General features: G+C 39.5%; 1 protein-coding gene across 6 annotated transcripts in view; it reads left to right on the top strand.

Annotated features, from left to right (window-relative positions):
• Positions 1–27409, top strand: part of LOC6582444 (protein alan shepard) — a 158954-nt gene that overhangs the window by 110201 nt on the left and 21344 nt on the right. The window contains exon 1 of one of the 6 annotated variants that reach the window (XM_044009918.1): positions 18863–19314. The exons of 3 other annotated variants lie outside the window; for them this stretch is intronic. The gene's annotated coding sequence lies outside the window, so the exon portion shown is untranslated. Of the gene's footprint in view, positions 1–18862; positions 19968–21104; positions 21121–27409 lie in introns of those variants that run through there. 2 more of the 6 variants (XM_044009917.1, XM_032731285.2) reach the window with 2 other exon arrangements.

The raw sequence follows: 27409 nt of genomic DNA, 5'->3' as shown, positions 1-27409 counted from the left end.
TATATATATACATATATTTATTTATATATAATAACAACAACAACAACAACAACAGCCGTAAGAAAACTTTTTTAATGCGCTTTGGCAACATATGGCATTGGCTTTAGTTCAGCTTTAGTTGTAAAGCGCTCGTCTGTGGGCGCTTAGTACATGTTTTTTTTCTTTTTACGTTTTATTTTATTTTATGTTGTTGCTTTTTTTTTTTTTTAGTTATATCCTGGCACCTGCTGTCCGCTGGCCGCCGCTATCCTTGTCAATATTGATTTTCGTCTGATTGTTATTTATTTTTCATTTTTACAACGCCTCAACAACATGTTGTGCCAGCCAGCCAGCCAGCGTTCGCCTTCATTCAGCTTTCGCTCTTGATCTCTGATATAACTGACATACACATACACATAAACGCATACACGTATGTATATATTTATTTAAAGACATCTATGGCAGCGTGTGCGTAATTTAAAGCTTCAGAACTCTCAGCGCGCCATATGTTCTTTGTGTTTAATTTTTTTTTGTTCGAGCGCCCACGCTTGGGCAGCAGCAGCTGCTTGACATTGAAGCCTCACAGCAATTGGGCGAGGCTGTATATCTGTCTGTGGCTCTGCCGCTCTCTCTTTCTCTCTCTCTTTTTCCCACTCTCTCTTTCTGTTTGTGAATACAATTTTAGCAAGATTCTCAAATACATTTGGGGCCACTGTGAGCAACAACAAAAAAAAAGGTTTCGTTTTTTGCTTTAACATATATTCGTGTCGCTCTATGGGGCGTATGCGTGTTATAAATAACCTTTTTCATTTGCTTGCTGTCCTATTGCGCCTCTGCAATTTATTAAATTATTGCAGCTATCGAATTTGCGTCTCTTAAAGCATTTATTTAAAATTGTTTATAAAATCAGAAATTTGTTTTGCAATATTTAATTCGAGGAAATGCATTTAAAATATATATATATATATATATTTTGTTTTTTTTTTTTTTTTTTGTTCACATTTTAAAAGTCTTGCCTCTTTATAGTAAGGTATACTATTCTATTTAAATTATTTATTTAAAATTGTTTGTAATAGCAAATATTTGTTTTGCAATATTTAATTCGGGGAAATGCATTGAAAATATTGGTTTCTTTTTTCACTGTAAAAATCTTGCCTCTTTATAGTATGATTTACTATTCTCTCTCCCTCTCTCTCTCTCCCTCTCACTCTCTCTCACTCTCTCTCTCTCTCTCTCTCTCTCTCTCTCTCTCTCTCTCACCCTCGTCCTCCCACTCAACTGTCATTTCATAATATTTTCGCCTCCTGTTAATACTCTCAATTTCATATTGCTTTCATTTAAATAACAAATAAAACTTTACTTTTTCTGCCCATTTTCCCCTCTTAAATGCTGTTCAAGGGAACCCGAAAAACTTACAATCTAAATAAAATGGCCCTGAGTTGGGGAAACAAAAAAAGAAAAATGAGTAGAAAACAGCCGAAAGAGTCGAAACAGAAACCGCAAAAGCCAAAAACTTCAAATATCGCAAGAGTCGCCGGCAAATACAATAACAATAACAGCTCAAAAAGAAAAAAGGAAAAATAACAAAAAAAATAATGTAGGCGGAAGCAAAAACCAAAAGTAAAATACAATAGGCACACAGGCTAGCCTGCCCCAGCCCCAAACCCAAGCCCAGCCCCAGCCCCTAAAACGCTTAAGAGGGGTTGAAAAAGTTTTGCCGAGAATCGAACAACAAAACTCGTGAAATTACTTTGCAAATAGTTGCAAATACTCGGGACAACAACAACAACAACAATGAGTCGAGAGAAACAACAAGAATAATGAGCATTCAACGATCAAGCGAAGCACACAAAATAAAAAGGCGACAAGCTGCGTGTGGGCGTGGCAGTCAAATGTACTAAAATGCAAATAGCGCCGCCGCCACAGATAAAACGAAGATTATGTGAGGAGAGCAGAGAAGGGAGGGGAAGCAGGGAGGCTGAGCCCATCCCTAGCGAGCGGGTTAAGCAGGCAGTTCATGAACGACCAAAAAGTTTTCGAAGGGAAGCGGGGGGGTGTGTGTATGAAGGGGTGGCAAGTCGGTTGGCATCTAAGCTCTAGAGGCAAACACGCAACCCACAAGATGCCCCAAAAGGGAGGCAAAGAAACCGCCTTTAACAATTCAGCTGCTGCAACCACAAAATGTAAAGCGCCACACAAACACACGCACAACTAGTTGCCATTGTTGCAGCTCAGAAATTCCAAGAAATAGCTGGAGAATTTTGTTGTTTTTTTTTTCTGGTGGGGGCGGTTGGCTTTCAAGTGCACGCTCTTCAAGTAATTTGCGAGCATTTCCGCAATGATTAAGACATTTGCCACAATTTGCCAGCGGGGGAGGGGCCGAGCAGAGCACGTTGCAAGTGCAGCTTGTTTGTTGCAAGCACAAAACTGAAATTAATTGTCATCATAAAATTATGCAGAGTATCTGTCTGTCTGGCTGTCTGCCACGCCCATTACAGCAAGCATGCAAAAAAATAATAGAGAGCAAAAAAAAAAAAAAAGAACTTGCTGCAGAAAGTTGCATGCAACTTTTGAGTGCGTAATAAATGTTTACGCAAATTGCATATTCTATATAAGGGCAGGTGTTTCTCTCTCCCTCTCTCTCTCTCTCTCTCTCTTACTCTGTATGCTCAGGTGTTGCTTGATGAGGTGCCAAGCATGTCGCACTTCAACTCCTTTCGAACAGTTAACTAGACAAAATAATTGTTGGTAATAGTTAAAAGTTGGCAGTTGCCAGTTTTGCAACTGAAGCAAAAGTTTTTGAAAATGCAGCCGGTCAGAGACCCTAAACAGCTTCGAGTATTATGCATATAAATAGTGGGAGGGGTACAATAGGCAATGGGCGATGTGCGATGTGCAATGTGGGCGGGCAAGTGTGAAAATTAGAAATAATATTCAAAGTTGAGCAACATTTTGCCGACATGGGAAACGGCGCCAGAGAGTTGAGAGCTGAGAGCTGAAAGCCGAGAGCTCCCCTAAGATATGACTGAAAGTTGTGCAATAAAGATTTGCAAATGTCGCCTTTCTGGGCGATTCTCATAAATATTACAAGTTTAAGATTATTGTAATTAAATGTGGGAGAGTCGAAAAGTGAGAGCAGATAAATGAAAAAGAGGTGATGGACTCTAAGTGAAAGATAGAAAGAGTGAAATGGATAATGGGATAAATTAGAAAGAGATAGGTAGAGCTAGGCAAGAGAAAAGCCCAAGAGCCAATCAGTTATGGCATATGAACAGCCTTCTGTATGAATACTGTACATAAAAGTTTGTTTTTAATAAAACAAAAATATATGAGAATCGCAGAGAAAGGCAATAAGCTTTTGAATTTGAGTGACTTGGCTTATAGCTCTCGGTATACGGCAAAAAGTGAATCAGTCATAATAGAAAGTTAGCTCAATGTGTCTAAATTTGTATAAATACGTCTGAGAATCGCATAGAAGAGCAATGCATTAAACAAATATACATATATATCAATTGGTGTTCAATCGGTTGCCCTGATTTTACTATATATAAATAAACAGCTATCGTCCTCTCTATATGCTGTATATTATTTATACAACTATATTTATACAACTTTGAACTGTTAATATTCAATGGAAATTTTTATTTTGATTACCTTTTCACCTGTATTTTATTTCTTCTTGAAATTGCTCGCTAACTTTTGCGTAGCGTTTGAATGGCAAACTTTGTTTATTTTTTTTTTTTTTTTTTCAGTTCTTTCTATATTTTTTATTTCTTGCATACAAAAAATAATTATATAGCTTGTGTATTTTCTGTTAATTTTCATCATTTTCATCCACTTGGAAAACGTCCTCAGCGGGCCAATCAACTTTTCAAACAAACTTCCCGATGGCGGAGCCAAAGCCAAAGCCAAAAGCTTAAATATGTTTGCCAACTTTTTGCGCTAATGCTGAATGCTCTTAGGCGCTGTCTACCTAGACAACCAACACTCCACCGCCCCCGCCCCCGTCTGCTCCCACTGCCCTGTGGCAGCGATTGCTTCATTAACTTTCGGTCTAATAACTCACACGTTTCACTGTAGACGTCTCAGGCCCTGCCTGCCCGCTTCCCTCCCTCCCTTTGCTCGGCAGCTCATTAAAACGCAGCCAAGCGCAAATTTTTGATGCACTTTATTTTATATATTTTACCTTGCTCGCTGCCTCTCCCTCTACATCTCTCTCTTTCTCTCTCTCTCTCTTTTTTAAATATTTTATTTCCGATCTCCTTTTTTGAATTTTTAATATCAAATATAGTTATCAAGCGCAGACAACTTCAGACTTTGGGTGTCTTCAGAGCGCCGTCTCTCTCTCTCTCTCTCTCTCTCTCTCTCTGGACTTCGTCTTCTACTTGGAGTTTGAGTTTGAGTTCGAGTTCGAGCTGGGCTGGGAGTTGTGTTTGAGCCATAATTAAACAGCCATTTGGCACGTACGCTGCCGACTTAATGGTATTTACAACAAAAGCTGCTGACACGTCGTCCTGCCACAGGACTCGCTGCCAAACTCCAGTTGCTCTACGGCTCGCCATCTTCTTTTTTTTTAGGGATACTCGAGGCGTCGGCCGCACAAAAAAATTAAGAAATTCCTGCAGGATAATTGCGTCGCGTGCGCTGCATACGTGCACGGACTAGCTATCTTCCTCTCCCTCCCTCTTCATCTATCGCTCTCTCTCTCTTTTAATTCGTCTCAAATATTTTCGCACATAATATAGAAACTGCGTGCGGAAAGTTTTTGCTACGGCTCCTTAAAGTTGCGCCGTGCCAACTTTTTTGGCACGCCCCGAGGGCAGCTCGGCAAGTTCACAGCACTCTGCTGCTGTTGTTGCAAGCATTTTTTTATGTTTTGGGGCAGGTGCAGCAACAGCCGCTGGGCCAGAACTTCTCCCGTTCGAGCAGAGGTTGCCCGGTTTTTGGGTTTTGTTTTAAGCAAGTTTTCGCTCGTTGGCTCGCTTGGCTGGTTGGCAACACTCTCACACATGCCAGCGCCAGTGTTGCCAACTTGCATGTGGAGAGAAAGGGAGAGAGGGAGTGAGGTTTCTCGTTGGCTGCGGTTGGCCGTGGAACACGATTTTTGAATTAATGCATAAAGTGCAAGTTTCTAGTGCTCATACGTAGTTGGGCTTTATGCCACTCGATTGCCCCCGCCCCATTGTTTCATTGCTTGTTCAGCTTCTTCCGCTTTTATTTTATTTTATTTTATTTCCCTCCTTTTTTTTTTTTTTTTTTTTTGTCTCGTTTTTGTTTTTATGGCTGCTGCGCTGCGAGCCAAATTGAAATTAAATGTTTTGCGCGTTTCAGCTGCCATTGCGAACCGAAGCGGCACACGGGCTAGGGGTATATGGAGGGGCAGAGGCAGGGGCACAAGCTGGAGCTTTGCCGACTTTTGGCAGAGGTGTTGGCAGCTGCAGAAGCGTGTGCCAGAGCCGAGGAAGACATAAATATTTTATACTATGCGAAGCCCTAAATAAAAAACGGCTTACACTTAAATATTGTGTAATCAAAATTTATTTAAATGAAGAGAAAAGACCGTGAAATAAATAATAATATAAAATAAATTTAAATTTATATATTTAAAAAATAATATAAATATTTACAGTATAGATAAAAATTAACTTTATTATAAATAATAAGCAAATTAATAAAATTATTAAATAAATTATTAAACTCAGATTATACACTGAAAGGAAATATTTTATACATGCTCATATTTATTTTATAAATTATAATAAATATTTAAAAAAAAAATAAATAAATATAAAATTAAAATTAAAATAAAAATGAAAAAAAATATAAATATATATAAAAAAAATAATAATATATATTTTTTATTTTTAGTGAAAGGATATTTTATAAAAAAATAATAATATAAAGTGTTTTTTTTTAATATTATAATTTAATAAATAAATTCAATAAATAATAAAAATTAATAATTAATTTTATTTAAAATTTCCTTTATATTCCTTTAATAATTAAAAAAAAATATATATACAAATAAAATCCAAATATAAAAATTCATTAAATTGCAGACTAGCGAAACAAAATTATTATTTATTTATATACTAAAAAATTTGTTACCAAATTAGGCTAAGCAACCTTCAACAAATGAAATGGGTACATATACAAATTTGATAAATCCAATCCACAAACTTACACCGAAACGAACCCGATTAGTGAATTTGATCAAAGTTTAAGCTCAAAACGAAACCCAAACTAAAATCGAAAAGCATAAAAAGTTAACTCAAGTTTCGAGTTTCGAGCTGCGCCAGCTGTAAGGTCTTCTCTCTGTGGCAGTCGCAGCAAAATGCCAAGTTTTAATGAAATTCTCGCATATAGAGTGAGCCCAGGGTCATATTGCAGAATTTTGTGATAGTATTTATTGTAGTGCTGTTGCTATCTGCATGAACGGGTGAACGAACGTCTTTCATTTGTGCCGTTCACACTTTATGAAATGTTATTGAGCTGTATAGGGTCACGTTATAGCTCACAATCAACTGTCAACTATTCCCCAGGCAACATGACTCTGTCTCTCTCTCTCTCTCTCCCTCTCTCTCTCCCTCTCTCTCCCTCTCTCTCTCTCTCTCTCTTTCCCACCCTCTCCCTGTCTCAATCATCTGTCGGTTCATTTTCAATTTTCCTTAATGCCCAAAACGAAACGCTAGCAGAGTCCCAATCGAATTGGCGCTTTTGCACTTTTGCCCAGGCGATGGAAATTCTAAACGGGCTGCATAAAACTCTCGCTCAGGAGACCGTAACGAAGACGCAGACATATTCAATTATGACAATTCCCCGCAGCAGGGCACAGCATAAAGCTATATAGAAGGAAAGGCAGAGAGAGTGGGAGAGGGAGAGTGGGGGAGTCAGACTGAGTGAGTTGCTAGCTAGGAGAGGATAGTTCATCAAACGAAGTGTCAACAAAGTTAAACGAGAAACTCGCTGCAGCGACAACAAGTAAAGGAATACGCTATAATACCCATGTTGCACGCAACGCAGCGAAACTGCCCCCTCCACCCACCACTGCACGCATTCATTCCCATTGCAACGCCCACGCGCTCTTTTTGTTCGCACTTCCGTTTGCTGCTGCCCCTGCTCCCTCGTCTGCCCCTGCTGCTGTTGCTCGTAATTTCAAAACAAATATGAATGTCAAACGTGACTGAAATGCTGAAATCGCAACAGCAACAAAATACAAAAAAAAGTGTGTAAAATTCATGGATGAAAAAAATGCGCTGCACCCACAACCCACGCAAAACCCTCGCATAGACTCGCCGGCCCCCAGCAATTGTCGCTCAGTTTCATTTGTCGGACTATTCTATTTGTTTTTGTTTTCTCTCTCGTTTTCTGTGCATGCAACACCTTTGTCTGTGTCATGCACCGCACCGCCCCGCCCCCGTCCCTGGCAGCACATGTAAAGCGCTTCAATGTATGCAGCAAGGCGTCTCCAGCTTCAGATTTGAGATCCCGGCTCAGGCCTCGATGTTGGCATTGTCTTGTGGCATTGCGTGTCCAAGCGCTGGCCTAGACGATTCGCATTGATTGTTGTTGCATTCAACACCTTTTGAAGGGGGCACACACACAGACACAGAGTAGCTAAACCCAGTATCCACAAAAGTTTCTCATTAATATTCTATGACTTTTGCGTGAGATTTCTCTCTGTTCTCGCTCATTGCGAAGCGAAACGACTTGTCAACCTCCAGCACGTTCTGCTCTGAAACGAAGTCTGACCGGATTGTGCGTCATGAATTGTTAATATTTATGCGACACTATCAATCATCAATCTTAGTGTTTGCCTCGGGCCCAAAGCGCACATCAATCAATATTTGCATTTCTCTCTCACTCTCCCTGCGAATATAGCATATATATATATAGTATGGCATAGACCCTCTTGATGCCGCTGCTCTACACTTTTGTCATATGCCTAAAACTCGAGCATCATCCTCTTCAAATTGAGTCGAGATTTGGCTTCTCTCTCTCACTCTCACTCATTGTCTCTGTTGTTTTTATTTCAGTTTTGTTTTGTTTCCATTTGATGCCTTTTGCTTATTTGTTTGACAAATTGTTATTTCTTTTAATGTTGACCAAAACAAATGAGCAGAGCTCCAGCAGATACAAGAAGAAGAAGAAGAAGAAGAGGAATGGGAAGGTGAGGCACACGTTGGCAGCTTGTCAATTATGGCTAAAAATATTTGATTTTGATAGATGAATTATAATAGATATATTCACAGTGCTCCTGTTCTGTTCTTTGATAAACGAAATGAAAACAATAACTTATTTTCTTAACGGCAAATAGAAAAGCATTTGCCTAAGTGCTTGGCTAGAAGTCGAAATGCGAATGAAAGGTCAACTCAAGTGCAAATCAAATCAATGGACAGCTGGGATAAATCTTGGATTGTAGATATAAAAGCTTATGTAGAGGACTTTAAATTCAATTTTTAGGGCATTAGCAGATCAAGCTGAGGACCGAACTGGCTTTTGATGGAGGTAGGGAGAGTCATACTAGGGAAATTATATATACTTTACCAATAGTGGTATAAGTCAATAACACTCTTGCCTCTCTTTGCGCTTCTCAAATGTTTCTAATGCACTTAAACCTCATGCTTGGCAAATATGATTGTTGGCAAGATGAATCTTGAGTATTTGGTATAAAATATTGAAGAGATAGATTTAATCTGAACGCCTTTCTCTGCTCCTCTCAAGAGGTTTCAGAGATAAAAATTTAGGAAAATTCAGGAAATTTCTAGTAAAAATTACAAATTTTGAGGATTTAAATTACATACCGAATATGAGACGGTGAAAAAAAAGTCAATTACATACCAGCCTTTCTATGCGCTTCTCATGCATAACATTTTAGCTTTAAGCTCTTTACAGCTAACAAACAACTTATCGCAACGCATTTTCCTTCTCTTTTTACTTGCAGGTAAGTTTCACAAGCCATTTGAGTGCAAAGCCAATGCTAGAAAGCGTGTGGGTAAGTACCAAAAAACACTTGGCTAGCCGGCATTATCCGATCCGACCTCGACAATTTGTGATCCCTTTAATCAGCAGTCAAAAGAATAGAAAAGCAGCGAAGATAAAGAATTAAATAAACAACAAACAAAGACTGAGAGAGATAGAGAGGGAAGAGTGAGGGAGAGAGAGAGAGAGAAAAGGCAACATGAAACGCTGCAATTTCGTGCTTAATTATTAAAGGCTCTGGCTACCTTTGCATAACTATTAGCCAAAGGAGCTAATAAAGGCGGCAACCCTGTCGCCCAGCATTGTTTGCCCGCCTCTTAATCGGCTCAAAGTTAACTAGAAAAAGAAGAAGAGAAAGAGAGAGAGAGAGAGAGAGAGAGAGAGAGATGACAAAAAATAACAGGCGGGCTGCATGCCCCAAGCTTGCGGCACGTTTTAATTGGCAATTTTGTCAGAGGACTAAAAAGTAGCTGACAGCCAGCTCCAGCAGTGACAGCAGCTCCTGTATGTCAGTATGTGTAAGTGTGTGTGAGTGTGTGTGTGTGTGTGTTGGTATGTGTGTGTAACACAATAAGCCCCCGACGTTGTCACAGCTCTCGCGACATGGACATGAAACCGAAACCCCTCGAACGCCTCTGCCCTCGGCGCCCGCCTTGAAGTTTCAGCTCTCAGCTCGCAGCTCTCAGTTCCCAGCGGGAGCCGCTGTATTCCTTGTACCTTGCGCCTTTCAGCGCCTTGTTATGCCCGCCGCTGTCCGCCTCATGTGAGCATAAACAAACAGAGCAGCCACTTGTCTGCCGCCCCGCCCCGCCCCGCCCTGCCCAGCCGCCCCAGTTATTCGGAGCACCCACGCGTCGTAAAGCGAAAATTGACACTTTTAACAAGTCGGGCGAACGAGAGAACCAAAAAAATAATAAAAAAAAAAAAGGAGAACGAAAAAAAAAAGAAAATATCCTGTTGTTGGGGCTTAACCCGAAATGGCGGCAGGACGCGTTAAGTGGCGTCCCGGTTAGTCAAAAGCCAAACAAAGGGCTGCCATTTCAATAAGCCCCCGCTCACGCCCAGCCAACCCACTGCAGCACCCGCCCCCGCTCTCGCCTGTCGCCTGTCGCGTACTTTGCCAATTTACGCGTTTGCTCCACATTTTCTACTTTATACAATTCCTTTTTTCGTGCCACTTTTTTGCTGTTGTTGTTGCTGTCGTCGTTATTCACCTTTTTGATTTTTTAAAGCGTGTTTAGAAATTAGAAAAGTTGCGACCAGCAGCAGCAGCAGCAGCAGCGGCAGCGACAGCAGCAACAAAAACTAACGTCAATAATTCAGCAAAGTCCGCGCTCTGCTCTCACACCTTCAGCATGACTAAGCGCATATATTGCGCATACGCCGCGTTATCAGCTTTACTCATTTCCTGCATTTCATTTTGTGAATACCCTGTAAAGCATGGGCCCGATCGTAACTGGCTTGAGTGCTAGGGAGGACATGTGTGTGTAGAGATATATAATAATATAATTGATATATACATAGATGTATAGATATGATAGATTTATGCTACATCTATTATACAAGAAGGATGTGTATATAGAGAGCTACAGATATATGGAAAAATATATAAATATTTATTAGAGATATATAGATATATGTTATAGATGTAGAGATGTTATACATTACTAATAGTAAACTATACAAATTAGCCAACAAAAATTTAATTAAAAAAAAAGAAAGATATATAAATATTTTTTAGAAATTTAGATATCTGTAATAGATGTATAGAAATAATAAATTTTTTTATAAAAAGAAAATTGAAGTATTGGATTTGCGATTATAACAAAAAATTATAAAATATTTGTATGATTAATTTTTATAATCTAATCTAAGCAAACAATTTTTTATTAATTGATTATTTCATTTCCTGAACAAGTAACTTGAACTTAAAATTTTTCTTTCCATTTACTTCTCTTGTACGCATAAATTTTTATTAAAAAAATATATCTAAATTAATAAATATAAATTCTTAATAAATATATAATAAATAGATAATAATAAGGGTACTCGATAGTCGTTAATAGCCTTAAATAGAACTTTCTTGTTTTTTTTTATGTAAAATTAGACAGGCAAAATTAAGCAGTGGGGCGGAGTGGGTCAGGGTGGTGTACAGCGCTGTGCTGTGCTCTGCTGTGGTGCAGTGTGCTGTGTGCTGAGCTGTGGCTCAGTGTGGGCGTTCATAAATCACTTTTTGTGCTCGTCGCCTCTGGCTTTTTAAATTGCGCTTTTAATGTTTGCGCGCTCTGATCAAATTCAGATTTGCTGTCAACCAAAACTGTCCGCCATGTGTGAAATGTTGCCCCAAGTTGAGCGTCAGTCATGCCCAGAGAACCCAGAACGCAGAGCCGAGAAGCCACAGCCCAGACCCAGTTCCCATGTGACCATGTGTGTGTGAGTGTGAGACTGTGTGTGTGTGTGTGTTCGTATCGTTTTACATTGAACTACGCTCTGACTGATGACCACGTATTGGTTACGCTTTTCGCCAACTCTCCATTAACTGCCAGAGCTCGGCTTCTTTGGTCTGCTGCTGCTTCTTCTTAATGCTCATTAAATTTATGAAAATGCAGCGGAAAACTGAAATGATTTATGAGCTGCGCCAACAGCAGCAGGTCAGAACCCCAAACCCAATTTAATGAGCTGCCCAACTGAACTGAATTTAATGGATTTGATTTCATTTCATTTCAGTTTGCATCTCTCTCTCTCTCTCTCTCTCTCTCTCTTTCTCATCTTGTTGCCTTTGCTCTTCTGTATGACAATTGCTCGAGATATATGTCTAGCTTGGCCTCTGCTTGAGTTTTTCTTTTCCTTTCTCTTTCAATTTTTTGTTTTATAATTAACAGCTGTCAATTTCCATTGACAAGTGCTGAAAGAGCTGAAAAGCTGCATGAAGATGTAGAGCAGACATATTGCTCATCTATTTAGAGAAAAGTATTACGCAATATGACTCAGGCTCAGCAATTTCTGCAGCCCAGAGATCGTTGAGCAATTGAGGACAAATCAACCTTCGCTTAGTGAATATTTTCCAAATACTTGCATTGCCTTTCATTTCAGTTAAATCAATTCAATGATAACAAATTAATATAATACATATATTTATATCATAAATCTGCCTTTAAAATCTGTCATCATCCTTATTTGTTTTTAATTGCCTCCCACGCTTACTTCGCTTGTATTCCAGCTGCCTCTCGTCTGGCCTATCGTTACGCCCACAGTCCATTAATTTCCCTGCTCATTAAGATATCAATATTATGCATGCTCACAACTGCTTGACCTACCCTCGCCCATCTCCTCCTCTCGCCACCTTTCAGCATAACGCAGCGCTATCAATTTTCCATAGCTCGTCTTTTGACCTCATTTAAATTATATATTATTACACGAAAAGCTTACGCGCAGGCGTCTTTTAATCTGCATATGAGTGGGCGGATGTATTTGTGTGTGTGTGTGTGTGTGTGTGTGTGTGTCGGCCGAATGTAAGCACAAGCAGGACTTGTCTGACCCCCGCATAACAGACGCTTCGGTTTATCGCTTATTCATGTGTGTGTGTGTGTGTGTGTGTGTGTGTGTGTGTGTGTGTGTGTGTGTGTGTGTGTGTGTGTGTGTGTGTGTGTGTGTGTGTGTGAGCCATTTGATGTTCATTATGTTTGATGTCCATTAATGACCATCTTGTCCAAGCTTATGATATCATTAAAATGGACACACGCACACACACACCCACACACATTATCGTGCTGATTTTAACACTTAAATTGTCTTAGCTAAATTGAAGTTTGATAAGCAACTGGCAGAGATTGAGTTTCCTTGTAGTTTTCCCTTGAGTTTTACATATTGAAGGATGGTTAGACAGAGCACTCTCTCCCTGCCCCGTGCCACCCCCTTCTCAATTTACTAGTTAACTGTCTCAAAATGTTCCATTTACTGAACTAATTTCATCTATGACATAACCTTGAATTCCTTTGCCACATGCCAGGCAAACTGTGTCTCAAGGTGACAGCTCGACAGGATGCCAGGCAGTTGCTACCCCTCCTACACACATACATACACACACACACACGCACACATGGACTGAGATCTGCCACCCTCCAAACGGATGCACTTAATGCAATTCCGCTTATTCCTAGCCGGCAGGCAGCCACGCCTACCTATCCAACTTTTCCCGCATTTGCTACACATATTTCTTGACATTTTCCTGTAGCTGGGGGAAAAAGAAAAAAAGCAGAGAAATACCTTTGCCGCATTTTTCTCCCGCTTACCTTGCGGCATCGCTTGAAAAATGAATTTTCCTTCCAAGTTTACAGTTTTTAATGAGAACTATTTGCGGGTTGGGATCTGAAAAGAAGTTTTAAGTGTCGTTTTAATTAAGTTATTCAAATTAAAACTTGGAATAAGAAGCACTAATTAAGCATATTCATTAAAATGATATTGAAATATATATATAAATAAATAATACATATATATAAACATTTATATTATTATTACCATTTCTCATAATTATATTATATATTTATAGCCATTTATCATTTGCCTTTCAAAAACACAAAATTCCCACATAATTCCAAAATATATTTTGCATATCCTCTGTCTTATCGCAGGGGTAACACCCCGTACTTATAAACATATCGACTGACGTATCGCCACAACCTAATCCAGTTTCCTGTCTTATCGCTAAATACTTTTGCTGTTGATGTATTCTATACTATTGTATACCCTATATACTACCAGATACGACATCAAATTTACTAAAAATAAACTACATTCCGAAAATCGATAAGCCCGTTGCAAATAAAAAAAAAAATAATAAATAAAATAAACGGAAGAACGCCCACAAAATGTGAGTCTGTCTATGTCGCTGATATCAGGGCTATATGGGACCGATAACTACTTAGGTATTTATGTATGCCCCATGCTCTGGCAGCCCGAAACATCGTTTCGATAAACAACTTCACTGATTTCCATATTGTGGCCTCTATTTCTTGCCATATCTGTGCTGGTTCTTCTTCGATTTACTGTTGTTATTCTTTTTTTTTATTTTGGAGTGGGGACTTTGCTAGTCCCGTGAATGATAACGACCTTACACATGTGTATTTATTTTTAGCCAATTGCTTTTTGCTGCTACTTCGCATTCAATGAATGCAAATGTTGAGCGTCGCGACGCGTCAGCGTCAGCGTCAGCTGCGTCGGCCACTGACGTCAGGTGAAAGCGTTAGGAGGGCAGTTCCGTTCCATGGCAAAGTCTAGTGTGCCTCAGATACCCTGTAATGGAAAAATAGAAAAGTACCAGTTGAGATTGAAAATGAAATGAAATGAAATGGAATCAAGTTTTGATAGAGTGCTCTTCTCTGCAATTCTCATTGATTATAAAAATGATCTCTCTAATATATTTGTTTAGCTAAAACTGTTTTTCTAGTTACAGGGTATAGTCATGCACTACCTACATACATTGTTAGTATACATGAGTGAGAAACGTGAAGTGGCGACTTCTTTAATCCTATGAGCTCATGCACAAACGACATCGAAGTAAATATTTCTGATAAAAGGCAGGGGAAAAACAAGGCAGATAAAACAATAAGATTAAATATCCAATATATGTATATAATAATAATGTAGATTATATACACATACACATACATATATCTAAGTATTAACTAAAATGTAATTTTGTGAGGTATTATGAAATCAAATGGCTTTGCCTGATGATTTAATGGTAATCCGTAATTCGAAAAGCTATTGATCCTCATCCCCTTTCCCAAATGGCTTTGACCCAGAAAGAATAACTGGAAAACAACAACAAAGGAAGAAGATGTATACAAACAGGAGATAGATAATAATAAATACAAAAACAAAAAAAATCATAACAAAACATCAAAACATTGCACAAATGTGTTTGTCATTAACAGTTTTATCTGTGAGTCTAATAAAAATCGCTTATTTATACAACAGATACACAGGCACACACAGTCACACACACACATGCTTACTCATTTATTTGGATACACATTTATATTTATTTTCCCTTTTTGCGATAATTTTGCCGTCGAGCCACGACATCGACAACAACAACAACAACAACAATAATGGCTAGAATTTTCGATTGACGATTGACAAGCAACATGCAATAAATGTTTGTTTATACATGTGTGTGTGTGTGTGTGCATTAGTGCCGTTATGTGGGTGGCTGCGGGTCTTGCAGCGGCTAACGCTAAGGCTAACGGTAACAGTGGCAGGGGCGTGGCCAGGGGCAGAGGCAGAGGCAGTTTGTGTTGTGCGCGTTAAGCCAGCAAATGGTCAGCGTAAGTCGCCTTTGGCAAAGAAGCCGCACAAATTGATGAGTCGTCAAAGCATTTGGCGATGCTGGCAGCGCAGTCGACGTCGACGTCGGCATCGACGCTACGAACGTAGCAGAAGGAGTGTGAGAGCGCCCAGAGCCACACCACAGCAAGAGCGCGTGAGAAAGAGAGAGCTATACATATATATATACAGAGCGAACGCACACACAACTGATAAGGAATAGGAATGCTGATGATGACGATGATGAGGATGATGGGGAAACGAAGCAAAAGGAAAGAAAAACTAATAACGAGCATTTAATTTCTTGACAACCTGTAAACGAAATGAAATGGGGCGAAATGAACAAAGTTATGCACATAAGATAAACTGAGAGAATGGAAAAGAATGACACGATGTATGTATGTATGCGTGTGAGCGTGACAGTGAGCGAGAGTGAGTGGGAGTGTGAGTAGAAGTGGGAGAGAAAGAGGAAGAGGGAGAAGGCAGCCTAAGTTGGGCAAACATAAAATTCCAACTGTGCGTTGGGTAGTGCAAAGCAACAGTCCAAGTCCAACAGTCGCTTTGCGTAACAGTTGAATAAATACAGCCAAAGATGCTGCGTTGACGTCGCTGCTTGCGGCGGCTACCAGCAGCTAAGCAAACAGAACAAAGCCCATAACGCAGCGACTGAGGATGATGGTGGTGGTGGCGGCAGCACAGCTGCTGCGTCGGCAGCGATCGCCTGATTATTTTAACGCATTTACACCCTCGCAACAACAGAACAGAACGCTGCTAACTGCGACGTCGACGTTGTCGCACCAGCATGAAAATTGCAAGCAGGCGGCCGATAAGCAGCAAGTGACGTAGGCAGCGCGACGTCGCAATTTTCTGCGTGCAGCACCCTACACTCACACACACATAGCCATACAATACACACATGCTAGTCTCATCCCTTGGCTTGTATATTTACCATATGGGCGCATTTATACGCATTCGTTTTCAATTGAAAATTTTGCGCCCGCAGCCGCGTCCTCTGCGACGTCTCTGCTGTCAGTCGGTCGTTTGTTTTGCTATTATCGTTGCTTTTGCTTTGCCGTTGCTGCTTGTTGTTACCCCAGCTCCTCTATCACTGTCCTTGTCACGCACGCTGTGCGATTGGCTTTGGTGGCTTTGCGTTTGGAATTTATCATTTGTTGTTGTTGTTGCCGTTCTTCTTCGCCTTTTGTTGTTGCTGTTGCTATTGCTGTTGTCTTTTATCAACTGATAAATAAATTCTTTTTTATTTTGCCTTTCGCTTTAGCTTACGCGCACACAAAATGCAAGCCATATAAAATTGTTATTTTCTATTGAAAATTGCTTTTGTCCCTTTTTCTTTATATGTACGATAGTCTGTATATGTATCTACATATATCATTTGTATTTGCATTACTTTTATCTTTATCAAATTTTGCTGATTTTCTTTAGCAATTTTCACATTTTCGCAATTTTCATGTAATGAAATTTCTCATCGATGGATAAGGAAATCTAAAATGTGAATTTTCATTTTAAAGTTCTATGAAACTCGCAGTTTGGGAAAATCACTCGTTAACCACGGTTAACCCAACTGTTATACAGTACAAGATTGTTGTCTATTTATAGCAAACATCAATCACTTAAGCTCAGGTAAACAATCCCAGAGTCAATTTGAGTTATGGGAATTTCTAATAATCGCATCGAAACAGGTTATCGTCTGATCCGTTTAGATTTGCACAGTTCGTCGTGATGTGTTTGTTTGGGTTTCTACTGAAATGGGTCTCAGCTAGGGTCTTGACATTTATTTATAAACAACAAATACGCTTATGACTAAGGAGAACCTTGAAATAAAGTGACAACGAGTTGACATTAACTAGCCAATGCGATAGCTGCATGGCCAAAGATATACGATAGATATCGCAAATGTTCTTATCAACATTAATTATATGAGAGTGGAATAGTCTGTCTCTGAAAAGTGAATCACTGATGTTCTATTACTGTCATATGTCAGTATAACAGTTAATCTGATAGCTACAGAGCATACGATATACGATAGATATCGCATTTACCATTACTAACTGTTCTACGACAGCAGAAACTTGAATCACTGCTGCTCTATTGCCAACTGTTGTATGACAGTATAACAGTTAGTGAGGTGGCAACTCAACTGACAGGCGTTGCAGTTGCTTTTGACTTTTCCATTGCCAAACAATTTTTGGCTTATCTTTATGGCCGATTCGCAGTTGAGCACTACAATAAATTCCATTTAATGATCATGTTGATTGAACACAGCCAAAGGCGGAGACGTCGCGTTGACTGCAACTATTTTTCGTGTCTGTAGCCAAACAAAAATAAATAAAGAAAATAAATAAATAAATAAATAAATGAAACAACAAAGTAGACAGAAATAACGCATTATATTTTATATGATTTATGTTTACGAGCTGTAAACACACAAAAAACTCAAATGGCAAAAAAAAAACTATATAAAAAAAATCAGATTCACACGAAAAATGGCCTGAAAAGTCATCATAGAAAACGGTCAAGTCTCGAAGCGACGCCAACGCCAACGGCAAAGGCAACAGCGTCACTGATGCCGACGCCGACGTCGACGTCAAGCTGCCAGCTGATGCAAAGATAGCTGAATGCCAAATATTTCTGGGGATATGATGCTGACGTCGACAGCGACGACGACAGCGCTGCCAATGGGCTGATGCGCTGCCGAGCGTTCAAATATGTTTCTCACGCGTTCGCCAAATGCCAAAAAACCACTTGTTTTGAGTTTTTTGGCGAACACAATTGGATGACAGCAGCCGCAGTGATGTCTGCGACGGAGGCGTTTGGTTGTTGTAGAAGTGACGCCAGCGGCAGTGGCTGCGCTAAAGTTGACGCCAACGCCGACGGCAATTAACGTCGTTTTACACGCGAACAACAAACGAAAAGTGCCAAAAGCGAACGGCTGAAAAATTGATGAATGAAGTAATAATTGCCTCAATATGCTCGACTTCTGCTCCACTGTGCGAATTTGGGTGGTGGCGCTGCGGTTGAGTCAGACGCCGACGACGGCGTCGTTGACGTCAACGCAGCTCCCTAAAACACACAGTCGCTCTCTCTCTCTCTCTCTCTCTCTGCAAAGCTCTCTGTCTTGCTTTTGTTGGCGCTCTCGGCAATACGAAAAGGGCATAAAAACACCCCCGCCACAATTGCTTTTTTCCGGTGGCAGAGTGAGTTTGTTATTAAAAGCGGGGGTTAGAGAGAGAAAGAGAGTAAGAGAGCGCCTCAAACAGTGAGCGCGCTGCAAATAGTTCCGTTTGCGCCAGAGACATCGCCGCATACCGGCGCTTTTCTATTACTTTTTTGTTGTTCAATTCAGCCGCTTCGCTCTCACTGTCGGCTCTGCCAGACTGCCGCCCATTCATTTATATGAGGCGCACTCACTCGCACTCGATAGGCGCGCGCACTATCTCTCTCTGTCACACGCAGTCGCACTCTCTTTTTGGTTGAGCACTGCGCATGGACTGCTCTCCACCGGTTTCTGGATTGTGTTTGTCGTCGCCTGTCTTTGCCATTGCCATTCAGTTTCATTTTAATTTTTGTCGTGGCCAGTTCGTTGTGCGCGTGGTTCAAAGCGAAGAAATTCAAACAAAATTGAAATCAGCTGGGCTGGACACTGTCACTGTTTGTTCGTTCGTTCGTACGTTCTGTTTGTTCAAAGCTCGCAAAATTTTGCTACGTGTACGCGTCAACGACAACAGCAGCAGCAGCAATAACAACAACAACACAACTTTAGCTAGCTAACTGTGTTTGTGCATACAGTTTCTCGTCTCTATTCGTTTCTGCCTCTCTTTCTCCCTGTGCATGTGAATGTGTGTGTATATTGCGTGTGCTTAACTTAAAGCTGACGTCGTCTCGTCATCATCCTCAACGTCAACAGCAACAACAAAAACAACTCCAATAACAACAAATTCATCAGCCAGAGAGGAGCAACTATTGAAAATATTGCGAAAATAATTAATAACAAATTATAACAATAAGGTAGTGAAATATTATCGTATTTGCGGTTTTTTCATTGTTTCCCTATATTGCCTTCGTCGTCGTCGTAGTTCGTCTCTCAGTCTGTCATTGTATATATGTATGTATGTGAGAGTGTGTGTGTAGTTTGTGAAACGCCATTAAAAATATAAAAATAGCAATAGAAAGTTATTAAAGCATTTCGCAAAAAAAGAAGAAAAGCCGCAGCCACAGCAGCAGTGGGCAAAAGCAAGCAAAAAATACATACATATTTTTTATACACACATCAAAAACAAAACGTAAAGGAAAAAGTAAAATCAAGAAAAATAGTTAAAGCTTACGTTGCCGCCGCTCCGACATCGCAGTCGCAGTCGCCATCGCGGTCTCTCTCGTACACTCTTTGCTTACGTCGCTGCCAGCGTCGACGTTTACGTCTACGTCCACGTCTCGGAGCGCACTTGAAAACGTCGCAAAAGTTTGTAAACAGCAGAAAGCTTTGTGCAGCTGTGTGCGTGCGTACGCTCTTGCGAATTTTTCGTGTGTGTGTGTGCAATAGAAAAGTGAAGAAGCAGCGGCAAAAAGCAAACGCCATCCACGTCTTGTTATCCCCTTCGTCTTCGTCGTCGACGTCGTCATCGCTCTCTAGCCGCAGCAGCAGCTGTCAAACACAAAACAAAGTAAATAAAAGCAATTGCCCAAAGGGCATCATTTTAAATAGACTCTCAAGCTCAATTTTACTCTTTGTCGGCCGCTCTCGCAAGTAATGGGAATAATTAATAACAAATAACCCAACTACATTTTGTGTTATTTTTCTGCGTGCGTGTGTCGCTCTCAATTGTCTATTCCTTTTATTTTTATTTCAATTTTTTGCTGTATTTTTTTGTTTTTCGCTTCGCTCTTGCTGCGAATAGCGCCCACACAGTGAAATTCGTTAAAAAAAAAAATAGCGGAATAATAAAGTTCAATGTCTGCCGCAACAACAGCAACAACAACGAGAAAAGCAACAGCAAAGCAAAGCATTTTTGGCGAATTTCGCTTAAATAAAATTTATTACCCTGATTTTGGCAATGTTGTTGTTCTTGTATTGTTGCTTACTTGTGTGAAAAATTAAATGAGCCACAGCCGTCAGTTTTGGTCTATGTGTGCGTGCTTGTGCGTGTATGTGTTTGCAAAAATTTCGTAGCGGCTTTTTATTAAACTTTTGTGCGATTAATGTTTAACAGCTTTTAGTTGTATTATTTTTAGTAGTTTTAACCGTTGTTCAAATGCCAAGCGTCAAGAATTAGACATGGCGAGTGATAGGCCGGGGAGAAGACAAAGAGAGAGGGAGAGAGAGAGACACATAAAAGAGAGTGAGCAACACACTAACACACGCTTACTCTCGCAATTTAACTGCAAATTTTATAGCGGTTTATTTTAGCTTTAAAATTTAAGTTGAGTGTTTGTAAATCAGCTGATTTAGTGAGTGAGACGTATGCTTGTGTGTGTGCAAGAGTGAGTGTGTATTGATGTATGTGTAAACCGGTCAATTTGAGTGAATTCTTGAGTAAAGAGTATTTAAAGAAAGTAATAAAACAATTCGACTATCACGTATAGCTTGAAGTAGATTAAACAAGTCAACATTTCACATTGTATTCACTTTAATGTACATACATACATATGTATATGTATTTATTTTGCATTTGTCTGTATTTACAATGACGAATGGCGAGCTATTCTTCTTCTTCAACAACAACCCATCTGTGTCTCTCTCATTTGTCTGATATGTACGTACGATTTTGCATTTGTTTCTAGGCTTACCAGTGGGTTAATCAGCTCAGCGTTTTTGAGGTTAGTACAAATTTAATTCCGATTCCAACGACAACAGTAGAAGCAGTTATATGTACATATGTATGTAAATACATACATATGTACTCATGCTCCACACTTATCTTGACTCGCTCTTTATTTTATTTGTATTTTTGCACATTTTATGCAAACGTACATATTTGGGCTTTGCCTCGAATTTTATTTCAGTTGAGTTTTCTGACTTATCACGAGCTGCTTTGTTTTTATTTTTTTTGCGTCGATTAGTCAGCCAGCCACACATTTTGTTTGTTAGTGCCATGCACGAAAGAGTGCAGCAAGCGGATTCCCCGCCCGCTGTCTTGGCGCGCCGCGTGACAGCCAGCGCCTGATTAGCCCTGCCCCTCTCGCTTGCTCGCTCTCCCTCTCTTTGTCTCCCGCTCTAGCCAGCTGAAGTCCAAGGTTAAACCCTTTTGTGAGGGCAATGTATTTGACGCGAATTTTCGGTGTCACGTAGTTGCCCAACCCTACCACTCCCTCCTCTCTCCTTCCTGCTCCCTCCCTGTCTCCTTCTTCATTTCTCTTCTTTTTTTTTTCATTGTATTTTATTTTTAAACATTGTCTGTTCGCAACCCTCGGTAAAATTACTATGCAGAAGCTTTAGAACTGGGTCCAAAAGGGGGGCGCGACAGACCAGCTTCAACGGGACTTTCTCCTTTACACGTACACACACATAGAGACGCATACACTCACACATATACACACGCAGACACTGCCAAACGAACGCTAAAAGTTGCAGTCATTGCACCCTCTTCGACATTGTAGTTGGTACTCTCTCAATTGCCCGCCCGTTCTCACTCTGCTTCCCCAGTGTGCTATCTCGCTCTTGTGCACTTGTCTCACCTAACAGACATCGTTAACCTGCCTGGGCAAATAATAACAACAACAACAACAACAACAACAACAACAGTAACATCCCCTAAGGGCGGCCGCCTTTGTTTTATTTCGGTAACAAAGTAAAAGTTGTAAAAACACAAAACGTGTCCGGGCAGAGGCAGAGGCAGGAGAAGTAAAGCAGAGAACGAGACAGAATATAACCGAAAAAAGAAATATATATCGATATATACGTATGTATGTATATATAATAAAAACTGTTGACGTTCATAGGAGGTTTCTTCTACTGCTGTTCTTCTTCTTGCTGTTCTTCGTCTTTGCTCATCTTTTTTAACGCTTTGACTTTCAGGTTTTATGACCTGGCCGACGCTTTTATGGTTTGTTAGCAATTTTTGATTTACATACTTGCTTTTTCTTTTATTTTATCATTACTTTTTGACAGTCCCACCATCCCCCTCTACTTTCCCCCCAACCTGCCGTACGCGTGCACTTATCGTGCGGCGTCGACAACTTCCTGGACTCTCTGCCAGGATATGAGCACAACACAGCAATTTGTTAGCCAAGTTGACTGACTGTCTACCTTCCCTTCTCTATCAATGTGCCCGCTCCCCCTCTGTCTCTCTCATTGCGCCCGTTGGGGGGTTGCTTTTTGGCGTCAACAATTTGTGTTTGTGTTGTTGTTATTTCGTACGTGCTTGAAAATGCAAATCCAACATAAAATACAAACAGAAAAACAAGGCAAAAAAGAAAACGCAGCGCTCTAATAAAAATAACACAGGAAAATGCTCAAATCACATACGAATCACATATTCACAAAATAAATAAGAAGAAAATATACTTGTACATATATGAAAGAAATAAAGATAAATACAACACTATATGAAAAAGAAAAAGAAGAAAGAAAAGGAAACAAACATGCCTAAAGCAGCAGCTGCCTCTAAAAAACAATTTTCATTAGTTTTATTGAAAACGTTGTCAAAGCTGATTCCTTTTCAGTTATGATCTAAGGCCTACACATGTGTGTGGGTATCTCTACATATGTTCGTATTCCCTATGCCAATGAACTTCTATAAATAGCTTAAGGTTTCGTTCTTCATTTTTTGGTAATTTAATATGTTTAGCCTTATTGAAAAAGCCTAATTGAAAAGGCACATTAGTTAAAATATCAAATTTAAGTCAATAAATTTTGTGAAAAGTATTTGCAAAGGATCCCAAATGTGATTCCTTATTGAATCTAATAGCCACAGTAGAGCCTCGCTTATTTTACATACATATATATATAATACAGTTACTATCTGTTATATAAAAAAACTGTTATAAATGAGAAATACAATACTTAAAATTGGTTATTGGTATAAAATAAAAAAAAACGTTTTTCTTGGGAAAACTTAAACGTACTCAATACCTAATTGTTGTTCTCTATAAACTAAGCCATAAACTAAATAAATAGTTCAATTGTTTCCTCCATAAAGTTATACACTCTTCACATATAATATATACTAATATATGAATCTGTGTGTATAGCTTGTTAAGATTTCATGATGGCATTTGTACTTGGAATTCTGTGAAAACCGCAGGCATTTTAAATGTAATGATGGTGAATTCCCAGAATTCAACTAATATTCGTATACGCATATACACACATACACATATATATATACTTACTTCTTATCAGCAAATTTGTAGCTCCCGTCACGTTCGTTTGGCAACAACAAGAACAAGTTGCAAGACACAAAGTGTACGATAAAATAGTTCCATAAACAAAAGCAAAATGTTGACTGTGTTTCTAGAGCGTTTTCTTATCAGCTTATGGGCGCAAAAAAAAAAGTACAAGGGGCACAAGAACAAGAGAAATTATGTCAACTGTATTTGGCTCCGTCTCTTTCCATTAATTTCGCTTTGTACATTCGTCATCTATATTCGTAATACTATGAGTTGAAACTATATCGTGGATCACGAATCGGTCGGGGGAGGGCTGTGTCATAGAGGCGTCGACTACCAGGCACCGGCATCTCGGTTATACGATCTACGATCGGGTCGATCAAGTGACTAAGGCGTCATTGAATTGAGTTTGATTTTCGCTTTCCGTCCGAGCGGCATGCGGGACGCTGGGCGATGATTCAGCTGTGTGAAACTATAATATGTATTATGTAGTAATATATGATTGATATTGATTAAAAGAATTTGAGCTGCACAGTTAGAAGTTCGTTTTCACATATTTTTTACTGTTGCTGCTGCTGCTGCAATTAAAAAAGTTGCTCATATGATGATGTCAGCAAATTTTTGTTTCTAAACTCGTTTTGCTAGAATAAAAGCGACGAGAAAGCGAGAGAAATCGCTTGCATGTTTATATGCAAAAAAAAAAGAGAATAATTTATAAAAAAATATATATAAATAACTATATATTATTTTTAAATAATTTATAAAAAAAATATATAAATAACTATATATTATTTTTAAATATATTTATTGAGGCTTTGAAATATTTTGCTAACTTATTTATTAAAAAAAAAAAAAAAAAAATTAAATTATTGATTATATTTAATAAATAAAACAATTTATCAAGCTCATAATATATTTGTACTAATTTATATATACCTAAATATTTTCTATTTCTTTGATTAAAAAAAGAAAATGTATATATAGTATAAATATATTTACAGGGTATTGTCCATTCGTTGCTTTCTAGCAAATGCTAGCTTTGTTTAATTGTGATTCACTCAGAGCTGACAAAAAATTTGTGTCGCCTGCTTGTTTTTTTTCTCTTTTCTTTTTTTTTTCCTTGTGCATTTGACATTTTACAGGTGGTTTTTATGGCAATTTATTTTAGTGCACTTAGCGTTGACACGCCTTTACTTTGCCCTCCTCTAGCCGCACCTTTTTGCGAAAATCTCACAAATTAAAACCCAAGAAAATTATGAGACATTGAAGATGCATTATATAAAAATATTAAAGGTCAGTTTTGTGTGTGTGTGTGCAGTTGCTGGATTTTCAAATGAGTCATTTTCAATTACCCACACACACACACACACACAAGCATTTATAGCTTAGATTACACTTGTGACTTCAGTTGTTGTTGTTTTGTTTGCCTTAGCACTGCCCGTTCTCTCAGTCTCTCTCACTCAGTTTCTCCCCCTCTCTCTCTCTGTCTGTCGTTCACTCACTGGGGACGCATTTGTTGCCGTTGCACATGCGGCGTATGAGTGATAAAAACAATTTGTGTGCTTTCCCTTTTAGTCCAATGCGCTATCGCTGACTGCTGCGGCTGCTGCTGCTGCTTGTTGCTGTTGCCATTGTTGTTGTCCATTTGGATATTAGACACTTGCCCAGCCACGTTATGGATACGTTTTATGTGCTCCCAGCTGAGCAGCCAAATAGTCGAATAGCTGAATAGCAGAATAGCAGCTTGTTCGGTTTGTGCAGTGCATTTGGCTAATTGTTTTAATGGCTTTGCATGTTGGACCAAAGTTTCCTGCTGCTGCTGCTGCTGCTGCTCTCAGCGACTTGAATTGATTGAATTGCACAGATGCGGCAACAAATGTCAAGCGGAAAGCATAAAGTTGTTGTTCGAGTATATGTATTGTATATGTATTGGGGAATTTTTAATTGACTATAATATATATTCTTTGTTGTTTCTGTTTTTCTGTGGAAATGGAAACTTGTTTGTGTATAAATGCGAAAATGTGGCAAAAGTTTTATAGAAATTCTGAATCGCTTAAAAATTCTGTGAAAATCTAAGTGATGCATGTTCGCCCATGAGACACAATAGAGACTATTTATATAATCTTAATTTGTGTAAAGTATATGGAGATGATTGTGTCAGTAAAGGCAAAGTAAAGACAGAATCAGTGCATTTCGAATTCAGTTAATTCATTTCAGGTCACATTTACACAATGTTCACGTTAGCCAGGCTTTACTGTGCTTACACTTTGCCATTAGCCAGTTTCATGTTTTACATTTTTGCTTGAGCTTTAGCCTCGCTCTTGCCACGCTTTCAACTTTTCTCTTTGGTTTGGCTATTGCCACTAATTGATGGCTTACCCTTTGACCAAGCGCTATTTCCCTCTCACTCACTCTCGCTGCCTCCCTCTCCTTCTCTCTGTTGGCAGTCTCCCTTTTTGGAGTAACCCCGGGTTGGCTCACTTAACTCGTAACAATTCAATTAAAGTGCGAAGCTTTTAGAGCTTTGGGCAACCACCTGACAAATGTTGTGCCACTAATGCCAATGTTGCACTCAGCAGCACAACAACAGCAACAACAACGACGACAGCGACACCCAGCAGCAACACTAACAACAACAGCAACAACAGCAACAACTACTACTTTAGACATTGACACACTCTAAATACTCATACATACGTTTTAATACAATGGCTCTCTCAATGTGTGTAACATTTCTTGACAGCCCAGGCCCTACCCTAACCCCTAGCCCCTACTCCTACCCCTATCTCATATCCCGTTGCGTTGCGGCTGGCCAAGAAAACCACTTAGAGGGCGAACAGCCAGCAGCAATTCGGTTGGTTTTGTGCTTGACTTGACTTGCTTTCAAATAACTTAGCTAAGAGCGTAGAGCCAGCCAGCTAAATGAGGAGGAAGGGCGGGCATATTGGGTGGTTTAGTGCTGCTACTTCCTGTCCCACACTCACACAGACACACAAACACACTTATCCACACACACACACATATGGTATGTGTCAAGAAAAGCATTTGCTTTCTTTTTTGTCAGCTTGCAAATTAAATTTAAATACCCGCATTTTCATAGCAGTAGCAGAGTGTGGCAGAGAGGGGCTGCTGGGTGCGGTGGAGGGGCAGGGGTGGTTGAGTGTAAGGCGTTGGTATATTGTATTTAAGAGGCTACTGTAACTTTGTGTGTGTTGGTATTCTTATCGTTGTTGTTGTTGTCGCTGCTTTTGTTGTTGTGCACAAAAACGTGTTGTCTTTGTCACTTTGCCAAGCAGGCATTGTGTGTGAATGCGTGTGTGTGTGTGTTGAGTGCCCTACAGTCCTCTCTCCCCTCTACACACACACACACACACACGCCTCACACACACCCCGCCCCCATTTCCATTCTTTAGCTCGTGTGCCCATGCTTTTGAGTTAAGTGTTACTTCCGCTCTGCACGCGTTCACGAGTCATTCATTCGCATCCATTCATTATACAAACATAAAGAATGGCACAGCAAAGAGGAGCGCATAAAAGCCGAATGGGGCATAGATGATGGCACAACAAAAAAAAAAAAAAAAAGAAGTAAATTTGTGAACAGATCGCACACAGGCATTTATCTAGATTTAACTAGATAGATAAATAGTATATATACTTATAGATATTTTAATTTGACCTTAATTAAATTGTTTAATTGGCAAAACTGGTTCTGCGGCATTCGAGCGACGTTTTCAATTTGCCATCCACAAAGCTGCTAACGGTCTAGAGTAGACGTTGC

The sequence above is a fragment of the Drosophila mojavensis genome, unplaced genomic scaffold, assembly GCF_018153725.1.
Source record: "Drosophila mojavensis isolate 15081-1352.22 unplaced genomic scaffold, ASM1815372v1 contig_74, whole genome shotgun sequence".
In the NCBI taxonomy this organism is placed as follows: Eukaryota; Metazoa; Arthropoda; class Insecta; order Diptera; family Drosophilidae; genus Drosophila; species Drosophila mojavensis.
The sequence above is the reverse complement of the archived record's forward strand: the minus strand, read 5'-3'. Positions and strand labels throughout refer to the sequence as shown.